Consider the following 25,217-nt stretch of genomic DNA (forward strand, 5'->3'; position numbering starts at 1 on the left):
TGTTGTGGAGAAGTTTAAAGCCGGATTTGGATACAAAAAGATTTCCCAAGCTTTAAACATCCCAATGAGCACTGTGCAAGCAATCATATTGAAATGGAAGGAGTATCAGACCACTGCAAATCTACCAAGACCCGGCCGTCCCTCTAAACTTTCATCTCGAACAAGGAGAAGACTGGTCAGAGATGCAGCCAAGAGGCCCATGATCACTCTGGATGAACTGCAGAGATCTACAGCTGAGGTGGGAGAGTCTGTCCATAGGACAACAATCAGTTGTACACTGCACAAATCTGGCCTTTATGGAAGAGTGGCAAGAAGAAAGCCATTTCTCAATGATATCCATAAAAAGTCTCGTTTAAAGTTTGCCACAAGCCACCTGGGAGACACACCAAACATGGAAGAAGGTGCTCTGGTCAGATGAAACCAAAATTGAACTGTTTGGCCACAATGCAAAACGATATGTTTGGCGTAAAAGCAACACAGCTCATCGCCCTGAACACACCATCCCCACTGTCAAACATGGTGGTGGCAGCATCATGGTTTGGGCCGGCTTTTTGTCAGCAGGGACAGGGAAGATGGTCAAAATTGATGGTAAGATGGATGGGGCCAAATGCATGACCATTCTGGAAGAAAACCGGTTGGAGTCTGCAAGAGACCTGAGACTGGGACGGAGATTTATCTTCCAACAAGACAATGATCCAAACATAAAGCCAAATCTACAATGGAATGGTTCACAAATAAACGTATCCAGGTGTTGGAATGGCCAAGTCAAAGTCCAGTCCTGAATCCAATCAAGAATCTGTGGAAAGAGCTGAAGACTGCTGTTCACGAACGCTCTCCATCCAACCTCACTGAGCTCCAGCTGTTTTGCAAGGAAGAATGGGCAAGAATTTCAGTCTCTCGATGTGCAGAACTGATAGAGACAAACCCCAAGAGACTTGTAGCTGTAATTTCTGCAAAGGGTGGCGCTACAAAGTATTAACGCAAGGGGGCCGAATAATATTGCACGCCCCACTTATCAGTTTTTTATTTGGTAAACAAGTTTGACACATCCAATAAATTTCATTCTACTTTACGATTGTGTCCCACTTGTTGATTCTTCAAAAACAATTTGAATTTTATATCTTTATGTTTGAAGCCTGAAATGTGGCAAGAGGTTGACCTGTTCAAGGGGGCCAAGTACTTTCACAAAGCACTGTATACTGCTTCCTCACAAGGTGTCAAATAAACAATTTATAACTTTGATTAATATTCAGCCTTTAAATAACAATGAAGTTGAGAAAATCAGTGATGTTTTAGTAAAAGAAGAAAACCAAACGACTGGCACTTTAGCCAACTAGGACGTTTTTGGCAAATCTTCCATAAAGCTCCATATCTGCTGCTTCATCCAGCCAGTCTGCCTATTTACTTCTAATGAGTGATTCTGTGAGAGTTTCATGTCACTCAGCCAGCTAAAAAGATCCGTTTCAGCGCTGCTTTGAAAGTTTACCATTTTTGCCTTGTTTTTAAACAGACACTGCCCACTCTTTCCCTGTTGTACTTTTGAAAAAGATTTTAGCCTAAACTGTTTATGTTTTTGTTTTTCAGACCCTTGTAATTGTGGTGTCATCTCTAGCAGTGGTAATAAATGTGACACAACACAATAAGGTAACTTCCAAAATGCCAAAAATGTTAAAGCTTTCTCCTGTCAGAGAAGTCTTCCGATTCCTCGGCCCTCTGAAAACGTTTGAGGTTGGTGATGCAACAATTTGATCATCATTTTGATGTGAATAATAATCTTCTAAGAATTGCTCAAGATTTCATCTAGCACCATGGTAGGCACAACCAGTTCTTTAGGACGAATAAGTGTGTATATGAAGAACAGTGGCTGAGTCATTTTTAATCTATAGGGTGTCCTTTATGTCTTATTTATATATAGGTTGTAATATGGCATCATTGTGGTCTGAGTGTCAGTGATATTTTAAATGTGTTCTGCTGTCCCTGAAAGGAGATGGGGAAGCAGTAGAAAAAGTACGTAAAGAAAGGACTAACATGAAGATTTTTCTATTACACTGACAAGCGTAGACAATTGATAAGACTTAGGGTGGTTATAATTATGAGCAGCTGTTCCCTTTACTTTTATTGAGAAATACAAGTTAGGGTGAATGGTTAGGTCAATGGACATGTAGATCCTTGGATACAACTTCTTAATTTAGCCTAAGTAGCTTAAGGACAAAGGAAATCGAGCAGAAAATTGAGCAGGTGTGGTAAAAATGTCTGAGCCCCCTTGTAAAAATGCAAAAAAAAAGCCTTAAAATGAGTCCTTTTTTTAGCAGTAGCCTAATCTTACATTGGAAAATCCGATATTTGAGTAAATTTATTCACAGTGGGAAAACACTTTTTTTGTACCGGTTGGCACAATTATTTTCCCTAATTGCTGTTAATAATTTGCACAGCGATCTTTTGCTAACAGGGATACACTTCTTTTCTTGTTTAAATAATTATTTATTTCTTTTGGTTTTTAAATTCTATGCATATTTTGTATTTAATTCATCCATTTTTGTTTGTAGATACAGAGAAATAATAACCACAACTATCCTACTTTAGATCTCTGAATTGCCATTTGCACTCACCTCACAGGTATATGGTGGAGCAAATTGTTTTTCAGACATAGAATATTTTGTTCCATTTATTCTTAATATCAGTGTGGGATTTAAGAACATCTAGCAGAAGGTTTGCAAAATGCATCTAAACAAATACTCTACTTTTCCTGGACCCCTTATTATTTTAAATTAAAGAAGTGCGCAACTTTTATATTGTGTTTATGAAAACAGGTTGCTGTAAACATTGCACACTTTCAAACTTTAACAGTTTCACAAACATCTGTAACCAGAAAAACTTTTAAATATTGGATCTCTTTCTTATTTAAAATCTGATCTGTGAAAACAAAACACTGCTTCTTCTCCCCAGTAGCATCCAAACCACTGGCTGTAACAAACCATTGTGGTAGACTTTCATGCTTTCATACACAACAGCCAAAGATCAAATTTGTGATATGAGACATGAAACTATAGAGAAGACAAACCACAGCAGCAATCTCTGCAGAGAAGGAGAGAGTGAGGGAGAAAACAGGTAGATAATGAAAACACTGTGGGTTTGAAGTGTCTTGTTGCTGACAGACAGAAGCACTGGTCCTGAACATGTATGTGGTTCAACAAGCCTTCGACACAGCGAACCCTTCTCCTTGGGACTGTCAGCCTTCAGCAGAGCACATCATCTCTCCATGAGGATTTCATCACATTAGCCAAAGCCGGGTGCACAGATAGTAGCAACAGCAGCAGCAGCAGCTATAGTGTATGGTTCACATTCAGACTACCAATCACCAATTACAGCTATCACACACTCTGTAATTAGCAAGAGCCCCTGATTTCAGCATGTGTAAAATGTATTCCTATTATCCAGATCACAAATAAGCACATTCATCTAATTACCTACCGTAGCACATGAGCTTAATTAAAGTTAATACATTATGATACCCCAAAATCCAGAGATTACAATGCTGCAAGGTTCCAGTTAATTAGAGTATTCACACATTGACAACCAGAAATCCCAGCCTCCATCTCCCACAGCCAATTAAAACCCAGAAAAAAACAAGAAAAAAAAGTTTTTTTAGCTTTTTAAATGTCTCTTGAAGAATACAAATGTGTTAAACTTTTATTTTTTTACCACTGAAAAAGTGTTCATAAAAGACACAAATACTTTTCTCCTAGAAGCTCTAAAAAACTTGTTTAATAACAAATTGGCCAATTACAACAAAGCATAGTTAGCAAGGAGTCTTTGTCATTAATGCCATTAATGAAATCGGAAAGGAAAAGTGTAAATCTGAGGTAATAGAATACAGACTATTCAGATGTAACTGATGTCCTGCTATCCCAAAATTCAGTTTCTCAGAAAATTACTTAAAACCAATAAAAAGGAATTTGTTTTTAAATATAGAAATGTTATGTTATTGTATTTAATCTTCACAACAATTAGAAAGACTGCTGACTTGACAGAGGTGCAGCCGACACTCACTGACATTCTCCACAAGGAGGACTTAGCTGCTTTATCCAAGCACATTAATAGAGTTGAGTGGATGGAAAAAGTGTAGTAGAAAAGGGTACCAATAATGGTCCAATAATGCAGATAAGCTGAGAGCCATAATTAAAGTAACATACTTTACACTTCAGCACAGCCACAGACTGACCACCTCCATTCTACGCTGCACTGATGCAGTAATTTATGCAAAAGGACACCCCTACAAATATTGAGTGCATATTCTGTGTGCCATATGAACATACAATTCAGTGTCCAATACATTCCCGTCTTAAAAATAGCTTATTAGCGGACCTATGTAATTTGCAAATTTTAAGAGAAACTGTATCGCACAATCAGAATCAGAACATGATTGTATCACTTGATGAAGACAACTTCGTGAAGTTCAAACCAAGCTTCAGAAGGGGATTAAAAAAGCTTTGAACATGGCATGGTTGTTGGGGCTACACCAACATGGTATGATTGTTGGTGCTACACCAACATGGCATGGTTGTTGGATGTTTTAGAAATTATTGAGGTATTGGGATTTTCACAGACAACATTCTCTTGGATTTAAAAAACAATGAGTGGACATATTTTAAATATCCAGTGAGCTGCAATTGTGTGAATGAGAGCAAAAGTATTTGTGGAATCATATAGAAGCATTGTCCTTCATGACATCACAACTTTAATGAACAATACAAGCTCCTTTTTATACCTCTGTCCTATTCATCTTGCAGAATTGTGTGAATGATTTTCATGCAATAATTCAAGCACAAAAACATTAAACTAGATAAGGACAACACTCAAACCAGTGTCCTTTCACCACCATTCCACTACCTGACCTAGAGAGATGCCGTGTTTCCATTAATAATCAAGACATCCTTCTGTTGTATGAAGAGCCTCTCAAATTTTCTATAAAAAATTTTAATTCCGTCTCAGTACTTTCTGACCCAGTCTTGACATTTTATCTTGTGTAAGTTACCCAGGCATGGTTTTTCAGTGCATTTCACAATAATCTGGTCATGAATTTAAACCCCTGCACTCTGCACCCCATGTATAACCAGGATGTTTGAATCTTAGACAGCAGCACTAAGGGAAAAATAATTATTTTCACATTTTCCTTGTTTTGTTTACGTATGTTTAAGTTAAGTATTTGCAACAGTTTTATGTTCAGTAAGGCAAAGCCCCCTCGTTATTAAATGCCTTGAGCCTATTTATAGTTATACATTTTTTTCTAATAGGTATTTAAATAAGAATGACCTTTTAAACTTTTTACAATCATTAAATAAATAATAATATATTCCACAAACAATAACAACATTAATTTTGTCACCTTTCTAATGACTATGTATTTATTGTTAAGGCAAATCTACTATTTGTACTGTTTAGTATTAGTGTTTTCTCTTCCCTTCTCTTTCAATTCAATTCAATTCAAAATACTTTATTAATCCCAAAGGGAAATTAAACTTAATATTTGTTTTCTTTAAACAAAGATAAAAAATCTCCAAATGCATCTGTATTACTATCTTTTAAATGGATTATTATAATCCCTATTGTCCATTCTGAAGACTTTAAAACATGACCTTTTTTTTCTCCTGAGCACTTATGTCATTTGAACTACTTTTTAATACAAGATTAGGTTTAGGTTAGTTTGAATTCCAGATAAAAAAGCATGAAATAGTTATGCTAACTTAAGCTGATGATCTATTGTACACTTAAACAACAAAGTAGAATAGTACAGAAGGCCCCATGTTGGTTGTTGCATATGTTTGATCATTTAAAGCCTGAAAATAGCTACTTTTTAGCGGAGGAGTGAGTAGATAAACAAGTCAGTTTAATTATTTTAGTGTGTCCTTTTTTAACCCCCCCCCCCCCCCCCCCCCCCCTGTTTTCCCCATATCCAGGAGAGTTACGGTGTGGAGAAGCCCCAAAGAAGCGTACCACCCAGACTGTTGCATGCCCAGAGTGAAGCATGGGGGTGGATCAGTGATGGTTTGGGCTGCCATATCCTGGCAATCCCTTGGCCCAATACTTGTGCTAGATGGTCGCGTCACTGCCAAGGACTACCGAACCATTCTTGAGGACCATGTGCATCCAGTGGTTCAAACATTGTATCCTGAAGGCGGTGCCGTGTATCAGGATGACAATGCACCAATACACACAGCAGGACTGTTGAAAGATTGGTTTGATGAACATGAAAGTGAAGTTGAACATCTCCCATGGCCTGCACTGTCACCAGATCTAAATATTATTGAGCCACTTCGGGGTGTTTTGGAGGAGCGAGTCAGGAAAGGTTTTCCTCCACCAGTATCACGTAGTGACCTGGCCACTATCCAGCAAGAAGAATGGCTTAAAATCCCTCTGACCACTGTGCAGGACTTGTATATTTCATTCCCAAGACGAATTGACGTTGTATTGGCCGCAAAGGAGGCCCTACACCATACTAATAAATTATTGTGGTCTAAAACCAGGTGTTTCAGTTTCATTGTCCAACTCCTGTACCTTAGTACACATTCTCTGCATGACATCTTCTCAAATTCTTCTGAAATGCTTTTCTGTTTAATGCATTTTTATCATTTTGGGGTCCTAATAGATAAAATATGTTTTTCCGGTAAGACATTTCAAGATAAAGTGATGAAAAAGATTAATAAAAAGCACTCAAAAAACATAGAGCAAGGAACAGCAGGTCTTTCTATTTATGGAGCTCATTACATGTAGAAGAAGGATAATGTTTGCCTTGTAGCACAGAATAATTACACTGACAGAGGTCTAATGTGGTCCAGCAGGGCTAAATGGAAGCAATATTAGAGAAGAAATACAGGAAACAATTTTAATGGATCAATAAGGTAGATTAGCTTTGATTTTCTTAAACTTATTTTTTCCCGAAGGCCAGCCAATGTCTAACTCTGCTCTATAGTTATTTTCCTGCAATGTGAAGATTAGGAAATTCTCACAAACAGTCTACAAAATAAAATCACATTGATTACAGCTAAATATAGTTTTTATTTCTCATCGAAAGCTTAATCTTTATTAATGCATCTAGACCAACTAGAAATAAATTCAGTTTAAGTCAGTCCACTTAATTTAAATTCATTTAATAAGTAAAGATATGTTATTCTACAGGAACCACCAGAATGCATTAAATCCTTACTTCAGTGCCCTCCGTAATTCTGAGCCAGCTCAGGTTGACAATGGGGAGGATGAAAATGTTTTACCAAACAAATCTCCAGCAGAACTAGACTCTAGACTAGAAGTAGTGTTCATCTCTTTAAGCATCTATTAGCTATATTTTGTACGTTCCCTGTGAATAGCAGACAATTAAAACTTATACAACACTCTTTTAGACTTAGCAGTTGGGATGTCCCAATCAGGTCCTGATCAAGGCATTTTATTGATTTTAATCACAGTTAACAAAACTCATCTTTAGATTCATGTTGTCGGTGTATCCTATGAATTTATGCTTTTTACATATTTTTTATGTGTGTGCATGTGTTTTTCATACCATAAAATATAATTAACAATGCAAGAGAGAGTGGATCAGCTGAAGTAGTTATCGGTCTGTGTCGTGTTCTGCTCTACAGATGAAGTCATTATTGCAATGTTCAAAGCAAAGTACTAAATTTATAAAGCAGGAGGGCGACTTCCTGTAAGTTCTGTCCGCACATTCTACAGTGTTCACCTCTAATTTCAGTCTAGTAACAAAGTGGGAGTTGATATCAGCAATGACTGTTCTTAAGTTATTAAAGCTTGTAAAGCTACCAGGGTAAAATTTCGTGAGTTGACAGTTAACAGTGAAGCTTAGCAGCATCATGCAATGCAACTTTCTAAGTAGAAGCTGTTACATCTCAGGATTATTTAACTACTGTATGAATCAACATTTTCATATGGTGGGAAAAATACTCTAGAGTGTGTATATGTATGTCAACTAATCATTTTTGAATGGGATTACCTAGGACTGATGTGTTATATTTCATGCTCTGTCATCATCAAAGCTCTCCGTTTTGAGCATGTTTGTTCTTCACAGAGAGCTTTATTTCCAGAGCACAGCACAGCAACATGAAAAATTTATCAAATCATGGATTTACAACTCCCATCATCCAGTTAGTTACACTAAGAGCATTACACTGACAAATCTTTTGGCTTTTCCAGCTGTCTAACAAGAAAATGGAACAATTTTCCAAATGTCTGCCACGGTTTGTGACAATTTAAAAGATAACTAAGAAAAAAACAGTATCACACTCCGTCTGATTCTTCCTGATGTAGATAGATGTCTCTTTTGGCTCATCCTGAATAGTTCATTACAATAAGCAGCAAAGCCTTGACAAAACCTTTATAAGGATCGGAGTAAAGTATCTTGGGAGCACAAACACTTCCTAACCCCACTGGGAGAGCAAACTGGGCATAGTCATCTGTCTTAGTTATACTGGAGTGAGACTTGCTGACATAGAAGCAGACTGTGGCAGCCCATGCAGTATCTGCAATGTTTTATCATGCTAAATTAAACAAAGTGATTAAATGCCTCAAAAGCTTATAAAATAATAGAAAAATTTGTTTTGATAAGGAAAATTGACGAAGAAAGAAGAATGGTTTTGGAGGGCTGTTGATTTTTGTTCAGCAGATGGAATTCAGAAGCAAGAGCAGAACTCACCTTGATACAGACGACCTCTGACCCTACATATTAGCCGCTGTTATTTGGGGAGGCTAAGGGTGAAGCAGGTTACAATAGAAAGATGCACAGATATGAGAAGTGTGGCAAGAAAAGAGAGCAGGGAGAAAGGTGGGACAAGGGCGTCACCACAGTGAGCTCTCACTCAGTCACCCAGGGGCCGACCGTGTTTATGGACCTGTCAGTAACATGGTGCAGCCACTCCCGGGAGACACTAGCCACCAGGGTGATGAGAAAATAATAGCTCCTTCTGTCAGAGTTTCAGGGGACAAGGGCTCTGATGGACATCTGTGGGAATTAAAGCCAGCCTGTGGGACACATCCCATCCAACACTTAAATACAGCCCCTTCTGCACGTCATTCTCAATATTAGTCACTGTGTGTCTTGGTGACAATTCTGTGATAATGAGTTAAAAGGGGTCGCAATATGAGGATGTTTTTGCGCTTGCAAAGCACACAAAAAGTCTATTTTTTGAAGTGCAAAATTAATTATGCATTTTTATGATGTTCGCCAAATAACTCTGAATCTAAACAAAATCCAATCCATAAACACACCTCACATGTGTATAATGTAATCTCAGTACAGACATAGCTGTTCTGTGAAACCCTCAGGGGTTTACCAGAACATTAATTCAAAACGCCATCATGACAAAGAAACACACCAAACAGGTTAGGGATACATTTGTGGAGAGGTTTAAAGGAGAGTTAGGTTATAAAACAATATCCCAACATTTGAACATCCCACAGAGCACTGTTCAATTCACAAAAAGGGTATGAAACCTTTGCAAACCTAACAAAATATGGGTTTTCCCCTAAACTGGCAGGCCTGGCAAGGATAACAATAAACAGAAAGGTAGTCAAGAGGCCAATGGAAAAGCAGCAGAGAGTCTTTATTGACTCATTTGTAGCTTATACAACCCTGGTAGGGAACACAGGAAGCACAGAAAAGAAGGTGCTCTTTAATTTTGCAGCCTTCATGCCTACATATTTTGGCCTAAACACTATGTGTTGTAGAAAAGCAAACACTGCGGATCACCTTGAACACACCACCTAAACACCCTGCTGTGACAATTAATGGGCCTTAAATGCAGGGCAATATTGGAAGAAAACCAGTTAAACACTGCAAAGACTTTACACCGGAGCGGAGGTTCACCTTCCATCAAGTCAATGTCTTTAAACATACAGCCAGAGCTTCAATGGAATGGTTCAGAACAAAACGTAATGTGTTAGAATGCCCCGATCAAGGTCCAGGCGTAGATCCGATCAGGATTTTGTAGCAAGACTTGATAATTGTTCACTGATGCTCTCCATCCAATCTGACTAAGCAGGAGCCATTTTCACAGGGCAATAATACTTGTACTAGATACTGTATATCAACGCAACCATGCAATCCCAGGAGGCATTTCTAAAGCACTGGATGTTTACTTGTTTGCCTTATGCATTGCATGATTTAAGCATAGGCAAATAGATCTCTAAACCATGATAAAAAATATTGAAAACAAGTGTAATTCTCCACAAGTTTGTCTTTAAATTGCAAAGAAGAAACAGCGATCAATGGTTTTCCGGCAGAATGGACATCAATGTATTCACAGCTCTGTGGTCTGAACTTAACATAAGCCACTTCCCTCCTTAACTTAACAAGGAGGCATGAAAAAACATAAAGCCAATGCAGAGTTAGCATACCCACTGGTGATAAACAGAACCGGAAACTGCTACAGCATCCATAAAATCTGACTCTAAATCAGGGTGAACCTACATTAAAGGCTCATACGATAGCCTAGTGGAGCTCATCATTAGTACAAACACTCAGAAATCATGGGGTAGCATCTGTTTTCTGCACATCCTCCCACATCAATGGTCAGAGATGCGGGCCTCAGGGAAGGGGGGCATGTAGACGACTATTCCCCTGCCCCTCCCATGAATAACAATCACTACCCCCAGGTAATTAAAGGGGACAAACGATGTCCCAGGGCCACGCCGAGCCCATCATTAGTAAGGCACAACTACTGCAGGATGTGTACACACACAAGGAGAAAGGGAGTCCTAACACATCCATTCAGGAAACATAATGACCATTGATTTTGAGTGGTCCATGAGAAAGAACAACGCATCTATTGCACAGATTATTCCATGTACCTTTTTTTTTTTTACCTTGCATCAACAATAAAGTGATGCACACGCACACATACACACATGTTAGGCTTTGTGCTCAGCTGCCTCAAAGAGGGTGTATACTGCCTTTGTCTCTGCCGAGGGCCCAGACACAATGATGTGCTGCATAGTGATGACCCTGCCTCTGTTACATGCTGCACCACATCGCACATGCAAGGCTCACAAAGACAGATGGAAGTTTAGAAACACACCATGCTAATTGATGTGCATACATGCACAATTAGAGAGTAAATCTAAATCCAGTGAAAAATTAAACCAAATCACACATCTGCGGCTCAAACAGGCAATCAAAAATCAGCTGAGTGTGTACTCTTCCCGATGCCTTATGGAACCAGGTATTGACATCAAACAGTAGGTTAGTGCTGAGTGTGCACAAACTTTGACCCTATGTTTAAAGATACAGCCTGAGAAAAACAAAGCAAAAGTGACAATATCACATTAGTTTTGTGATGTTAATGGACAGTTTTACATTGCCCGTCCCAAAATTAGTCACAGGCTTAGTTTGACTGCTTTGATTACAGCATTGATTACATTCGAGATTCGAATTCAGGTTATTCTTGCTGCAAGGCAACAGTGTTAGCAACTGTGCCACTGCGTAGGCCTTGTTAAATCGAGGTTGTGACTTTTTTTGGACAAGCAGTAAGAACAATAAGAAAAAAATCAGTTTTGATTTGTGACTTTAACAGAAATAACAGATAAGAGAAATGCTGCCTAAAATGGAGATTAAGGGATTCTCTTTCTGAACCACAACTGAAGCAGTTATTGCAACTATTGATCAGACTAAAAGGAAGGAGAGTAGAGTTAGTGGATGAGTCCATGGAAGAAAAGAAGACATCCTATGGATGAAAAATATTGCTTGTCAACAGCCCTTTGCCATCTCAGCTCAGCATTTCCAACTCCGTTCAAGTACAGGACACCTCAGTGTAAAATACACCTTAAGAACCTCAAATATGAAAAACAACCCAGTGCCTCCCACTGGGATCCAAGCTGTTATGTGAGTTTAAAACCCTGCTAAATAATGCAGCACTTTACCACAAGAGGAAACACAAAATAATAGACCACAGAAACCCTGCCAAATGCTGGGTAGAGTGGGTGCCATTGATTTAGAATGTGCCTGGGTTCTTATGCGGAGGTTTATCACAATAAGAGTGTGCTGCTGCACACTAGGGGCCAGAGAAATCAAGATATGGCACAGAGCAGTGCAGGGTGATGAATTCTCCTGCTGCACTTGGAAATACTTCCGTTACGTTACACTAAGTCGTGCATGTAAAGCTGTATAGATAATACACACTTAAAGTAATACCTCATCTAAATTATGCTTTTAAAAAAAGAGCCAAGTATGAGCTATATTCATAGTATTTCTTTATTTTTCCTGTATTCTACAGGAAAATTGAGAGACTGCATCTCTTGTTTTAAATTCTATTGTATATCTGGTGTATGTTTAGAGTTTTCCTGCTGAAAGGTGAACCTCAACTCCAAGTCTCAAGTCTTTTGAAGGTTCCAATAGGTTTACCTTCAGGGTGGCCCTGTATTTAGCTCCATCCTTTTCCCTATCAACTCTAATTGGGTTCTCTGCACCTGCATACGTCCCCACAGCATGCTGATTGTGTTTCACCACGGGTGATGTGTAGTGTTTCTTTTCTGTCATCAAGCTCAATGCCTATGTCTCCCTTAGTCACAAGTCGAGTGCCAGGAACCACTAAGAGCATTTCATCTTCAGATCTCGGGGCTCTATAAGGACAGTAACTATGTAGGCGCTCAAAAAGATAAGGAGGTGCGAGACCATTTAAAAACCAATTAGCAAAACAATTCTAGAAGAAACAGGCAGCCAGTGAGTAGAATGCAATATGTAATGTGCTCACATTGTCTAGTCCCTGTTAATATGCAGGCAGCCGAATGTTGGTCCTGCCGAAGCTAAAAGTGAGCAATGAAAGCTCTTTGCATCCACAGAATGGTGTTCTGAGCAATTACATTAGACACTGAACAGTTCAATGTAAGACTGGTTCATGCTGAGCTCACTGACAGATCAAGCATTTATCATTTGATGGAGAGGGATAAAGCAACTTCAAGCAGGTGAACAATATAAACCTTTGAAGAGAACATCTGTATTCCTTTAGGCATTTCCTCCGACACAAAGTGGCAAGCAGCAATGGTGTGGATCCTTTTTTTTTTTTTAAATACCGCTACAGTGAAACCCAGAATTGAGAATGTGAACACCAATCAGTAATAGGGATCATGCTTTGTGTGGGTTACATCACTGTGGTTTTGGAGTACACACATTTAGAGACAAATCATTGAGCACACTCTCTGCTACATTTGCTATCTCTTCAATTTCACACTTTATGGAGCTTTACATCAATTTGGTATTACACAATGCTTCTTAAATGACAGTTACTTCTAACAGGAAATACAAACCAAAGTAGCCCAGCCATAAATAAATGAGAGCAAAAAATACAACATCCCTCATGTGCAGTTGGACCTCAAATTAGTCAACCCTCCCTACATACAGGTCCTTCTCAAAATATTAGCATATTGTGATAAAGTTCATTATTTTCCATAATGTAATGATGAAAATTTAACATTCATATATTTTAGATTCATTGCACACTAACTGAAATATTTCAGGTCTTTTATTGTCTTAATACGGATGATTGTGGCATACAGCTCATGAAAACCCAAAATTCCTATCTCACAAAATTAGCATATTTCATCCGACCAATAAAAGAAAAGTGTTTTTAATACAAAAGACGTCAACCTTCAAATAATCATGTACAGTTATGCACTCAATACTTGGTCGGGAATCCTTTGGCAGAAATGACTGCTTCAATGCGGCGTGGCATGGAGGCAATCAGCCTGTGGCACTGCTGAGGTCTTATGGAGGCCCAGGATGCTTCGATAGCGGCCTTTAGCTCATCCAGAGTGTTGGGTCTTGAGTCTCTCAATGTTCTCTTCACAATATCCCACAGATTCTCTATGGGGTTCAGGTCAGGAGAGTTGGCAGGCCAATTGAGCACAGTGAGACCATGGTCAGTAAACCATTTACCAGTGGTTTTGGCACTGTGAGCAGGTGCCAGGTCGTGCTGAAAAATGAAATCTTCATCTCCATAAAGCTTTTCATCAGATGGAAGCATGAAGTGCTCCAAAATCTCCTGATAGCTAGCTGCATTGACCCTGCCCTTGATAAAACACAGTGGACCAACACCAGCAGCTGACACGGCACCCCAGACCATCACTGACTGTGGGTACTTGACACTGGACTTCTGGCATTTTGGCATTTCCTTCTTCCCAGTCTTCCTCTAGACTCTGGCACCTTGATTTCCAAATGACATGCAGAATTTGCTTTCATCTGAAAAAAGTACTTTGGACCACTGAGCAACAGTCCAGTGCTGCTTCTCTGTAGCCCAGGTCAGGCACTTCTGCCGCTGTTTCTGCTTCAAAAGTGGCTTGACCTGGGGAATGCGGCACCTGTAGCCCATTTCCTGCACATGCCTGTGCACAGTGGCTCTGGATGTTTCTACACCAGACTCAGTCCACTGCTTCCGCAAGTCCCCCAAGGTCTGGAATCGGCCCTTCTCCACAATCTTCCTCAGGGTCCGGTCACCTCTTCTCGTTGTGCAGTGTTTTCTGCCACACGTTTTCCTTCCCACAGACTTCCCACTGAGGTGCCTTGATACAGAACTCTGGGAACAGCCTATTCGTTCAGAAATTTCTTTCTGTGTCTTACCCTCTTGGTTGAGGGTGTCAATAGTGGCCTTCTGGACAGCAGTCAGGTCGGCAGTCTTACCCATGATTGGGGTTTTGAGTGATGAACCAGACTGGGAGTTTTAAAGGCCTCAGGAATCTTTTGCAGGTGTTTAGAGTTAACTCGTTGATTCAGATGATTAGGTTCATAGCTCGTTTAGAGACCCTTTTAATGATATGCTAATTTTGTGAGATAGGAATTTTGGGTTTTCATGAGCTGTATGCCAAAATCATCCGTATTAAGACAATAAAAGACCTGAAATATTTCAGTTAGTGTGCAATGAATCTAAAATATATGAATGTTAAATTTTCATCATGACATTATGGAAAATAATGAACTTTATCACAATATGCTAATATTTTCAGCAGGACCTGTATTAGGTTTACTGCCAAAATAACAAATTACAGCTATTTGCAAAACACAATTTAATTAGCTTATCAAAAGTTATATTACAAGTATTTCTATTAACAAAATGTCACTTTTATGACTACAGCAGTCTCAGAATTTTTCAATCACTTTTATGACAAGGATCTTTGATATCTAGCAGAGCATCCTTTCTCTCTTAAGACTTGCTGCAAATATTTTGTATTATTTTTACAGTACCACAAGAGAATTTTAATACATCTATACATCTATACATCATCCCCAAAGATTTCCTTTTGAATGAATCCATCTTGGCCACCACATATTGCAGGTTTCCAGTGCCAGAGGAAGCAAAGCAGCCCCAGTGAGCCACCACTATGCTTGCTGTAGGCATGGTGTACTTTCATTATATGCTTAATTTTTTCTTCAAAAGACAAACCACAGATCCATTGCACTTTTTGATCACTAACTGTTTGCATCCTGTTGGTAGGGCATGGAGCCCTTCAGCCCCTTTAATGTGAGCCCTTTTGTAGCAACTGAAATATCACCAGATGTTGCCACCAAGTTTTACTGCAGATCTCTTGCAGTCTTTTGAGTGTTTTTGACTACTTGCCTTTACAGAAATCTGGTGGCAGCCATTGAAAGCTTCCTCTTTCTACGCTGTCCAGTTGGGATAGCCAGTGTTCCTTTAACTGATCTATGCTTTCAACTGTAGCTCTGGAAACATTCAGGGTGTTTGCTTTTTTGTATACCTTTTCTTAGCCATGATCTCTTCTGTGAACGTATTAGACGTTTCTCTATACTTACATGTAACATTATTTCTGAAAGGCAATGAAACATCACCATCAACAGTCCAGGTATTTCAGATGTTCTATCTCAAGCATATCTGATGCAACTAATCCAGACTTCCACTGGTTGCATCAGGTTTACCCATGACACTTATTTTTTGCAAATGATTGCTCCTCATAAATAAAATAATAAAATAATATTTAGGGGTTTGAAAAATGTCAAGACTGCAGTAGTAATTGAAAGCAGGACTTCTTGTTGAATTTGGATAAAAGGTTTTATTTTTTTGAACTATATTAACTATTCTTATGTAATTTGTTTATTGCAAACTTCTGCACAATTTAGTTTTGGTAATAACATAATTTGCACTGGGGCCTAAATAATTAAAGAGCAACTACATAACTGTGCCTACTGAGAGTATATGTAAAATGTCACAATCAGAGTCAGTGAGCAGAGCTTTTTTTTCAGATTTTGTCACCTTACAACCACAAACTTCAACACATTTGTTCAGTATTTTACGTGAAAGACCAACACAAAGTAATGATACATGGTTTTCATAAAAGTCTTTAAAAATGTGGTGCATATTTATACCCAGCCCTCTTGAAGCGTAGTTTGAATGTGTATAAGGTGTCTAAAAAGATTGCAGCACAGAATTTGAAAAGGGTACAGATACTTTTGCAAGGCGCTGTAAATAAGCCTACCAGGAAGTAGTTCTTTGCACATGGATGCGAGCACATTCTGACAGATTTTTGTTCAGCCATCCCCCAGGTATTTACCGGCACCACACTCCACATGGTGCTCCAAACTGTGTTTTATTTACAGAACACTTGATTTTCTTGAGAGGCAATCATATCATACCATCTACCCTTCTCACGCTGCTGACTGAATTCCATCTTTGTTGCATTCCCAGTTGTTGATGCCTAAATCTGCTTGCCTTCTCACGGCATTAAGACAAACTCACATCAATAAAACTGTTTGCTTTCTTCCAAAATCTTTTGGGAAATTTTGAAAAATTTTAAAAAATCTTAAGGGTTCATTTTGTAATTATATTTTTGTAGGGACCTATAAAGGAACATTTAAAACTGTTATCCTTTGGCAGTGTACCTTTTATATGGATTTAAAAATCCCATGAGAAAAGGTTCATTGTTTTCCCTTAGACATGACTAATTGACTTGGCACCATGGGTGACTGACATGCCATCCACAGGGCACCAAAATGACAGCGTCATGTGGAAATGATGAGACCTGATGATGACTCGACCTTTTGCATGTGAGGTCGGGTGTCAGAAGGAACAGGATCTCCATGATGTAGGAGCCACAGCCTCAGGGCTCTGTGGGGAGATGCCACAGACAGATAACGTGGGGGTAACTGGAGTTTTTCAATCAAGCAGCCTTGCAGGACACTGGTTTTCATGAGTTTTGACAGAGGAATGAAAAATAAAAACAATAAAATGAAAATCAATCCTCATCAGCCTAGGGGCGTTCAGGCTGCTTTAGGGTGCAGGAAGATGAAGGAGAGGGATGGCAACTTCCTTTATCATTTTCACCTGACAAGAGGTTATTATGTTTTTTCAAGTGTCTGGACAGAAATGCTTCCTGTGCTAGAAAAGTGCAGTTTTTATCTTAGATCTCTTTCGGTCTCTTTACCAGTGAATACAAATAAGCAAGAATATTTTCCAAATAGAAATAGCAACTGTAAGCACAACCTTAATTTTGCAATGCAGTTCTGAGGGATTCAAGTGCCAAAGCCTATGTCTCTCTCAACAATTCATTATTCGCACATTAGTTAGTGTTGTTGGTTTAGCTTGCCAGGTATTAATGTCCTCCCTTGTTTTCTGTTTTCTCACTTCCCAAATATCACAATGATCCTGTTAGGTGAAATCTATTAATGTTCTGCTTTAGACTGCCACACAGAAATTTCCAAGTCTGCTGATAAGCCCCATATTTGCCATGAAGGCATATCTGGTCTTCTTCGCTGGATTAGAGAGACTTACTGAGACAACTACAGACATGTGACCCGCAGCTTGCAGAGGGCAAAGTCATGTATTCAACTAATAAACAAGCAGATAAAGCCACTTTTTAGAGCTTTTGTTTTTTCCCTCTTGACCATATACTGAATTTCTCAATTTCTGCAGAGCTTTATTTGATCCTTTTTTAGAGCTAATTTTCACCAGTTACATGAAGGTTAATGTTTATTTTTTTTTTAAAAAGAAAAGATTACACAGATTATTATATTTATTAAATATTATATGTTACATATACTTTTTATTTTGATGAATAATGAAAACTACCACTATAATTAGCAGTAGCTTTTCTTAACTACTTTATGTAAATATAGGTCAAAAGCTTTGCAGTTCTGGGCCTGTATTCACAAACAATCCTAAAAAGAAGACTAAAAGTAACTCCTAGTGACGTCATTCCTGGAAAGATCTTTGATTTTCTTGAATTCAAAGACTTTTCTTAGAATTTTCCCTCGGTAAGATAAAAGGTATTCATGAAGCACCTTAGGCCTTAAGAGAGCTCCTAACATGGGGAAATATTAAAAGTGGTGAGGAGGACTTTTAGTGAGCCTAAGAGTGTTTTAAGCAGGCAAGATGCTGGAAAGACTGAGAGAAAGGAGAGATATTCTCTGAACTATAAATAACAGCAAATTAATAAAGTGCTACCGGCTCAATCATGCGGGGATCCACCCCCTAAACAGTCGAATAAATGAGCACAAAACCTTCTATAACAACCATACAATTATTAATATAGAGATAAGATTAACTTTATTATCCCCCTAGGGCAAAATTAAATAATTTCAGTGTTCAGTGGCAAGACAGATTAAAGGTGCACAGTAAGGTAATATATATATATATATATATATATATATATATATATATATATATATATATGGTTGCACAAACTCTAGACAACTACAAGAAGATAATTACTATATACATAAAACAAAGGTGTAAATGAAGTGAGTAAGTATTTGCTATATTGTACATGATGATGTCAGCAGGCTAAGCCTAAATGGTCATCTACAACGCTCCCCGTCTGTGGAGAAGTTCTCCGGTGTGCTGCAATCCCATCTCTATCTTTTGATTGCAGCAAGTACCAGAGCTGCTCACATTCCAAGCTGTTGCTGAAAGGAGAGAAATCTACCTGTCAACATTCCTCTCTTCTCCTCCACCAGCAGGCTCTGCTTCTCTGTTCAGTTTGGTTTTCTCAGTTTTTTTTTTTTTTTTTTTTCTCCGTTTTGTTTGTTATCATCATGATTTGTACATTTCTGAATCCAGTTTAAATTCTATCATTGGGTAATTTATCTCCATTGATCACTAGGAGAGCATGGGTTTGTGTTTTTGCTTTTTTTGCAGGAACCAATCACAGCTCTTAGAAGACAACATCATACCTAGCAACGGGATCAACCACACCTCCTCAATAAGATAATAAGTTTTGTCGTCTCTTCGCTCAGAGTCGCCCTCAGCAACAAACTGAATCACTCTTAAGCTAGGAGTCTTCCAAGATGGCGCCGCAGATGGTCGCCTCGGCGTGTTGGTGCGCATTGTTTTGTTTTGTTTTTTGCTTTAAAACGGTCTTCTGTGATGGTACCCGGAGCTCTCTCACCAGAGAAGAACTCATGAACATCAGGGCTACTACACCAGAGGAGTTATTTCCCACTTTTCTGCCTACTGCTCTGGAATTTTTGGACATTCTGGTCAAAGGTGCGCTCACCTTTGTTCACGCGGTGAAACGCCGGAAGAGAGGGAAACGGGCTGGGGTGCTGGTACGACTTCGCCAGCGTGGACTACGAACACCGTTACCTGGAATATTTCTCTCTAACGTGCGCTCACTTCCCAACAAAATTGAGGAACTACAACTGCTGTTGGGGAAAAACAGGGACTTTTATTCATCAGCAGTTTTGTGCTTCACAGAGACGTGGCTGTGTGGATTAATACCGGACTCTGCGCTGCAGCTGGCAGGATTCCAGCTCTACAGAGCGGACAGAGACACGGAACTCTCCGGCAAAGCGAAAGGTGGAGGAATCTGTTTTTACCTCAACAGTGGTTGGTGCAACGACGTGACAGTGATTCAGCAGCACTGTTCTCCAGACCTGGAATCCTTCATCATAAACTGTAAGCCTTTCTATTCCCCCCGTGAGTTCGCTTCGTTCATCCTGGTCGGTGTTTACATCCCGCCGCAAGCTAACGTGCAGGTCGCAGAGCGCATGCTCGCCGACCAGATACTGAGTGTGGAGCGGACCAACCCGGACTCCTTAGTAATCGTCGCTGGTGACTTTAACAAAGGTAATTTCACCCACGAACTCCGCAAATATAGACAGTTTATAAAATGTCCGACCAGAGAGGACAACGTTCTGAATCACTGTTACACCACCATCAGAGACGCTTATCACGCCGTCCCACGTGCTGCACTGGGCCAATCCGACCACATCATGGTCCACCTGATTCCTGCATACAGGCAGAAACTAAAGCTCTGCAAACCTGTTGTGAGGACGACAAGGAAGTGGAGCAGTGAGGCTGTGGAGAATCTCCAGGCGTGTTTAGGCTGTACAGACTGGGATGTGTTCAGGACTACTACCAACAGTCTGGACGAGTACACAGAGGCTGTGACTTCCTACATCAGCTTCTGTGAGGACAGCTGTGTACCATCATGCACCAGGGTGAGTTACAACAACGACAAACCCTGGTTCACAGCTAAACTCAGAAGGTTAAGACTGGATAAGGAAGAGGCCTTCAGGAGTGGGGACAAAGACATATACAGAGAGGTGAAGTACAAGTTTGGCAAGGCAGTGAAAGAGGCCAAACGACTGTACTCTGAGAAGCTCCAAAACCAGTTCTCAGCCAATGACTCTGCATCTGTCTGGAAAGGGCTCAAGCAAATCACCAACTACAAGCCGAAAGCCCCCCACTCCATCAACGACCGACGCCTCGCCAACAACCTGAACAAGTTCTACTGCCGCTTTGAAAGACAAAGGGACCGTCCTGCAACCATCCCCCACGACGCCCCCCAACAGCTGCAGCCACAATCCACCACCCCCATCTCTCCAACCTCAAGAGGGGCCTTGGCACCTCCAACCCCCACCCTGAAGTTCCCCCCCACCAGCCCCCTACCCACGCCGAGGACGGCTCTTTCCATCCAGGAGAGGGACGTAAACAAACTCTTCAGGAGACAGAACCCCCGGAAAGCTGCTGGTCCGGATTCTGTCTCACCAGCCAGCCTGAAGCACTGCGCTGATCAGCTGTCTCCAGTCTTCACAGACATTTTTAACACCTCACTGGAGACATGTCATGTGCCAGCCTGCTTCAAGTCCTCCACCATCGTCCCTGTTCCCAAGAAGCCAAGGACCACAGGGCTTAATGACTTCAGACCCGTCGCCCTGACCTCTGTGGTGATGAAGTCCTTTGAGCGCCTTGTGCTCTCACACCTAAAAGACATCACCGACCCCCTCCTGGACCCCCTGCAGTTTGCCTACAGAGCCAACAGGTCTGTAGATGATGCAGTCAACCTAGCCCTTCACTTCATCTTCCGGCACCTGGACTCCACAGGAACCTATGCCAGGATCCTGTTTGTGGATTTCAGCTCTGCCTTCAACACCATCGTCCCAGTTCTGCTACAGGAGAAGCTCTCCCAGCTGAGTGTGCCCGACTCCACCTGCAGGTGGATCACTGACTTCCTGTCTGACAGGAAGCAGCGCGTGAGGCTGGGGAAGCACGTCTCTGACTCCCTGACCATCAGCACCGGTTCCCCCCAAGGCTGTGTTCTCTCTCCTCTGCTCTTCTCCCTGTACACCAACAGCTGCACCTCCAGTCACCAGTCTGTCAAGATTCTGAAGTTTGCGGACGACACCACCCTGATCGGACTCATCTCTGATGGTGACGAGTCTGCGTACAGATGTGAGGTGGACCATCTGTTGGACTGGTGCAGCCAGAACAACCTTGAGCTCAACGCTCTAAAGACAGTAGAGATGGTTGTGGACTTCAGGCAGAACCCAGCCCCACCTGCCCCCATCACCCTCTGTGACTCCACAATTGACACTGTGGAATCTTTCCGCTTCCTGGGAACCATCATCTCCCAGGATCTCAAGTGGGAGCCAAACATCAGCTCCCTCATCAAGAAAGCCCAGCAGAGGATGTTCTTCCTGCGGCAGCTGAAGAAATTAAACCTGCCAAAGACTACGATGGTGCACTTCTACACAGCCATCATTGAGTCCATCCTCACCTCCTCCATCACCATCTGGTACGCCGCTGCTACAGCCAAGGATAAGGGCAGGCTGCAATGTGTCATTCGGTCTGCTGAGAAGGTGATTGGCTGCAGTCTACTGTCGCTCCAGGAACTGTACACCTCCAGGACCCTGAAGCGGGAAGGGAAGATTCTGGCTGATCCCTCCCACCCCGGTCACTGACTCTTTGAGACTCTCCCCTCTGGCAGGAGGCTGCGGTCCATCCGGACCAAAACCTCACGCCACAAGAACAGTTTTTTCCCATCTGCCACCAGCCTTGTTAACAAAGCCCGGAAACCACACTGACACTCCCCCTTTCCCCCACCCCTCCCCCCTTCCCCCCACCCCCTTTTTTTTGCTGACAGGACACTTGTAAACTGTAACTCTATGCGTTACATTAACGCTCAGCTTGGACTCCTGCTTTACTTGCACTGCTTTACTTGCACAATGATCATCTGCACTGTTGTATTGCTCTTGCATCTTATACTGCTCTATACTTACTCTCACTCACTTAAAACTGTGCACATATATTTATATTATATTGTAGATATGTTTATACTTTTTAATTTGTATTGTTTTGCACTGACTACGCCAAAACAAATTCCTTGTATGTCCAAAAACGTACTTGGCAATAAATATTTTCTGATTCTGATTCTGATTCTGATTCTTGTCAGGAATTATTAGGCTAAGATAGGATTTCTCTGAGAATCATTGTGAATACGGGCCCCAGTCTTTATAGGGTTGCACAGCTATAACAAACTCATATTAGCTGGTTAATGGATCAGGCTGTCTGCTTGGTTAGCCAAGAAGGCTTTAAGAAGCCTTTCTGCCAGTTGACAAGCAATGTAAAGCTGACAAGCAATGTGCAGCAACAAGTGAGAGAGGGACAGTGCTTTGTTGCTCTGTTCTCCATACATAAGGGTAAACCCTGATCACTACATCAGTTTTTGAAATTAATTTGTTATTACTTTGGAATACTCTAACAGGCCAGTGACTATTTGAGAGCAAATCTATCTGCAAAAGCCGACAGAACCAGGCATAAGAATTATTAAGAATAATAATCTGCATTTCGTTATTTTTCTGTAAAACCAAACAACAATAGATCTGCAAGACTTACATAACCCAACAATGTATATGTAAAACAGACATGGATCACGTAAGATCCAGTTTACTTGAATATCCCACCATTTTTATACATCTGCCTCTAAAAAGCCTTTTAAAGGGGTGGCCGCATGGCTGTCACTTCAAGGCAGACACTAAACCAAAATAGAGTTTCAGAGGTTTAATAAGATCTTAGTCATATATAGGGGGGTGAGTGGCAAAGCTTGGAATGATTGACTGATATTTAAAAGTGGCACACTGTGACAAAGAAAATACATAAATAAATATGTGCATAAATAAAGAAAAAAAAAACATGTTGAGAAATGATGTTTGGCATAAAAAAAATAGTGTGGCGGGGGTGGGGTCTGAGGAGCAGCAGGGTTGCCAGCAAATATATAGTGTTTGCCTTCCTGTCTCACCCTTGGTGGTGCCACATTTACTCTTTCATCACTTTCAGAAAATAGAAAAAATGACCTGTGTTTCTTTGAGAGGTGCCTTATTGTGCAAATGGCATCTGCCATTTGCTGTAAGGAGCAGTTGGTCTAGCTCAGTAAGGAAAGGAAACAAGAAGCAATGCTACAGAGGAGAGGTGGACAGCTCGACACCTGTCTATAACATCCTTACCTATATATCTTCCGACGTTCAGATTGTCGAAGTAACCATGTAATTTTTATATAATTACATAAAGCAAGTTTTCTGTAAGTGGATGACAGTTACAATCAGTTGTATGTAGGATGCTTTGTTAAGTTGATGTATTTGTAAAACCAAAACTATTGCGTATCTGCTTTGTTTCTGGAATCCATCAAAGCAAAGGTAGACAACAGGGGAACTAAGAAACATGTATCTTTATGATACTTTGGATAGCATAAATGGTGAAACTGCACAGAGACAATTTATTAATTCATAACACAACAAATTTTGTTCTCCGTGTGATACCGGCTGGGATCTCGCATAAGTTCTGGAAATCAACGCGCAAACAGAGGGTTGTTCACTTCTAACAGATTTAGTGACAAAAAGAAAACTCGCAACGTTTAGCTATTCAAAGCCCAAATGTCTGCCTGTAGAAACGACAGCTTGTGTGCACATCTAAGCCTCGTTCCTTTCTCCTTCTTCTTCGATGCGGATGCGTCAAGCCATGTGGCCAGCTGGGAAACTTTCAGCACCACGGAGAAAGAACAGCTCTGGGAAAGCAGAGCGAGCGTCCTGTCAGTCTGTCAGTAACAGGCTGCTTTGACAAGTAACGCACACTTTCATTCACGCAAACCATGAAAGCTGCGAAAATGTATACGGGATAAACATGTTTGATTTCTCCATAAAATGAAACATTTGGATTTAATAGCAAGTAAAAAGAGTTATAAATGTAGCAGAAGCTGTACTTTGCGCAATGATACAAACATTTACGTATATCCCATATTTATTTTATCTGGAGTTGGATAAGATGCAGCTCATTGTGTATGAATCATACTGAATAAACTGCACATGCATACGCCGTTTATCTGCAAGCTGTGAGCGCTTCTACACCTAAGAGTACTCCCTTACAGAGAATGGAAATCGTACTTACCTCTCCAAAATGATGCAAAGCTTCAAACAAGTCTCCCTAAAAGCAGAACAGCTCCATACAGGCGGCTCGGTAAAACTTTTGTTCGCTGCGCGCTTGGATAAGAACGACACCAGCTAGAAGATACGAGGAGTCTTCAACTAGTGACAGAGCGGCGTGAGCGGATGCTAGATGCCCGCTCTTTAAGGATGCACCATTGTTAATTCAGACAAAAGCAAAGTCATTTGATAAGTCTTATCCTTTGGTAGAAAATAAAATATATCCTATGCGGTAATGTGGACTACGGTGCGGTTAGTGCAGCGAGGGAGAGTGGAGAGCCAGGCGCATACAAATGTGTCCATGCTGCTTTTGCAGAGAGCAGCAGTGTCAGCCTCCCTGGGTCCTAACGCTGCGCGAAAACTGTGGCACCAGAATCAATCTTTTTGCCCACATAAAGGATTCGGTTTCAATGAGCCACAAACCATTCAACGTTTTGCGAATTACAGTTTTGCCACATGTGACCCGTTTTTACGGTTCGACTTCTTAGATTGCAGTATAAAAACCTATAAAGAAATT

General features: G+C 40.6%; 1 protein-coding gene across 4 annotated transcripts in view; it reads right to left on the minus strand.

Annotated features, from left to right (window-relative positions):
* The window catches only part of robo1 (roundabout, axon guidance receptor, homolog 1 (Drosophila)), a 337,926-nt gene extending 312,994 nt beyond the window's left edge, over positions 1–24,932 (minus strand). For 3 of the 4 annotated variants that reach the window (XM_047390959.1, XM_047390958.1, XM_047390956.1), the window contains exon 1: positions 24,666–24,932. The gene's annotated coding sequence lies outside the window, so the exon portion shown is untranslated. The remainder of the gene's footprint in view (positions 1–24,665) is intronic. The other variant, XM_047390960.1, reaches the window with a different exon arrangement.
* Positions 24,933–25,217: the final 285 nt, after the last annotated feature.

The sequence above is a fragment of the Girardinichthys multiradiatus genome, chromosome 18, assembly GCF_021462225.1.
Source record: "Girardinichthys multiradiatus isolate DD_20200921_A chromosome 18, DD_fGirMul_XY1, whole genome shotgun sequence".
In the NCBI taxonomy this organism is placed as follows: domain Eukaryota; kingdom Metazoa; phylum Chordata; class Actinopteri; order Cyprinodontiformes; family Goodeidae; genus Girardinichthys; species Girardinichthys multiradiatus.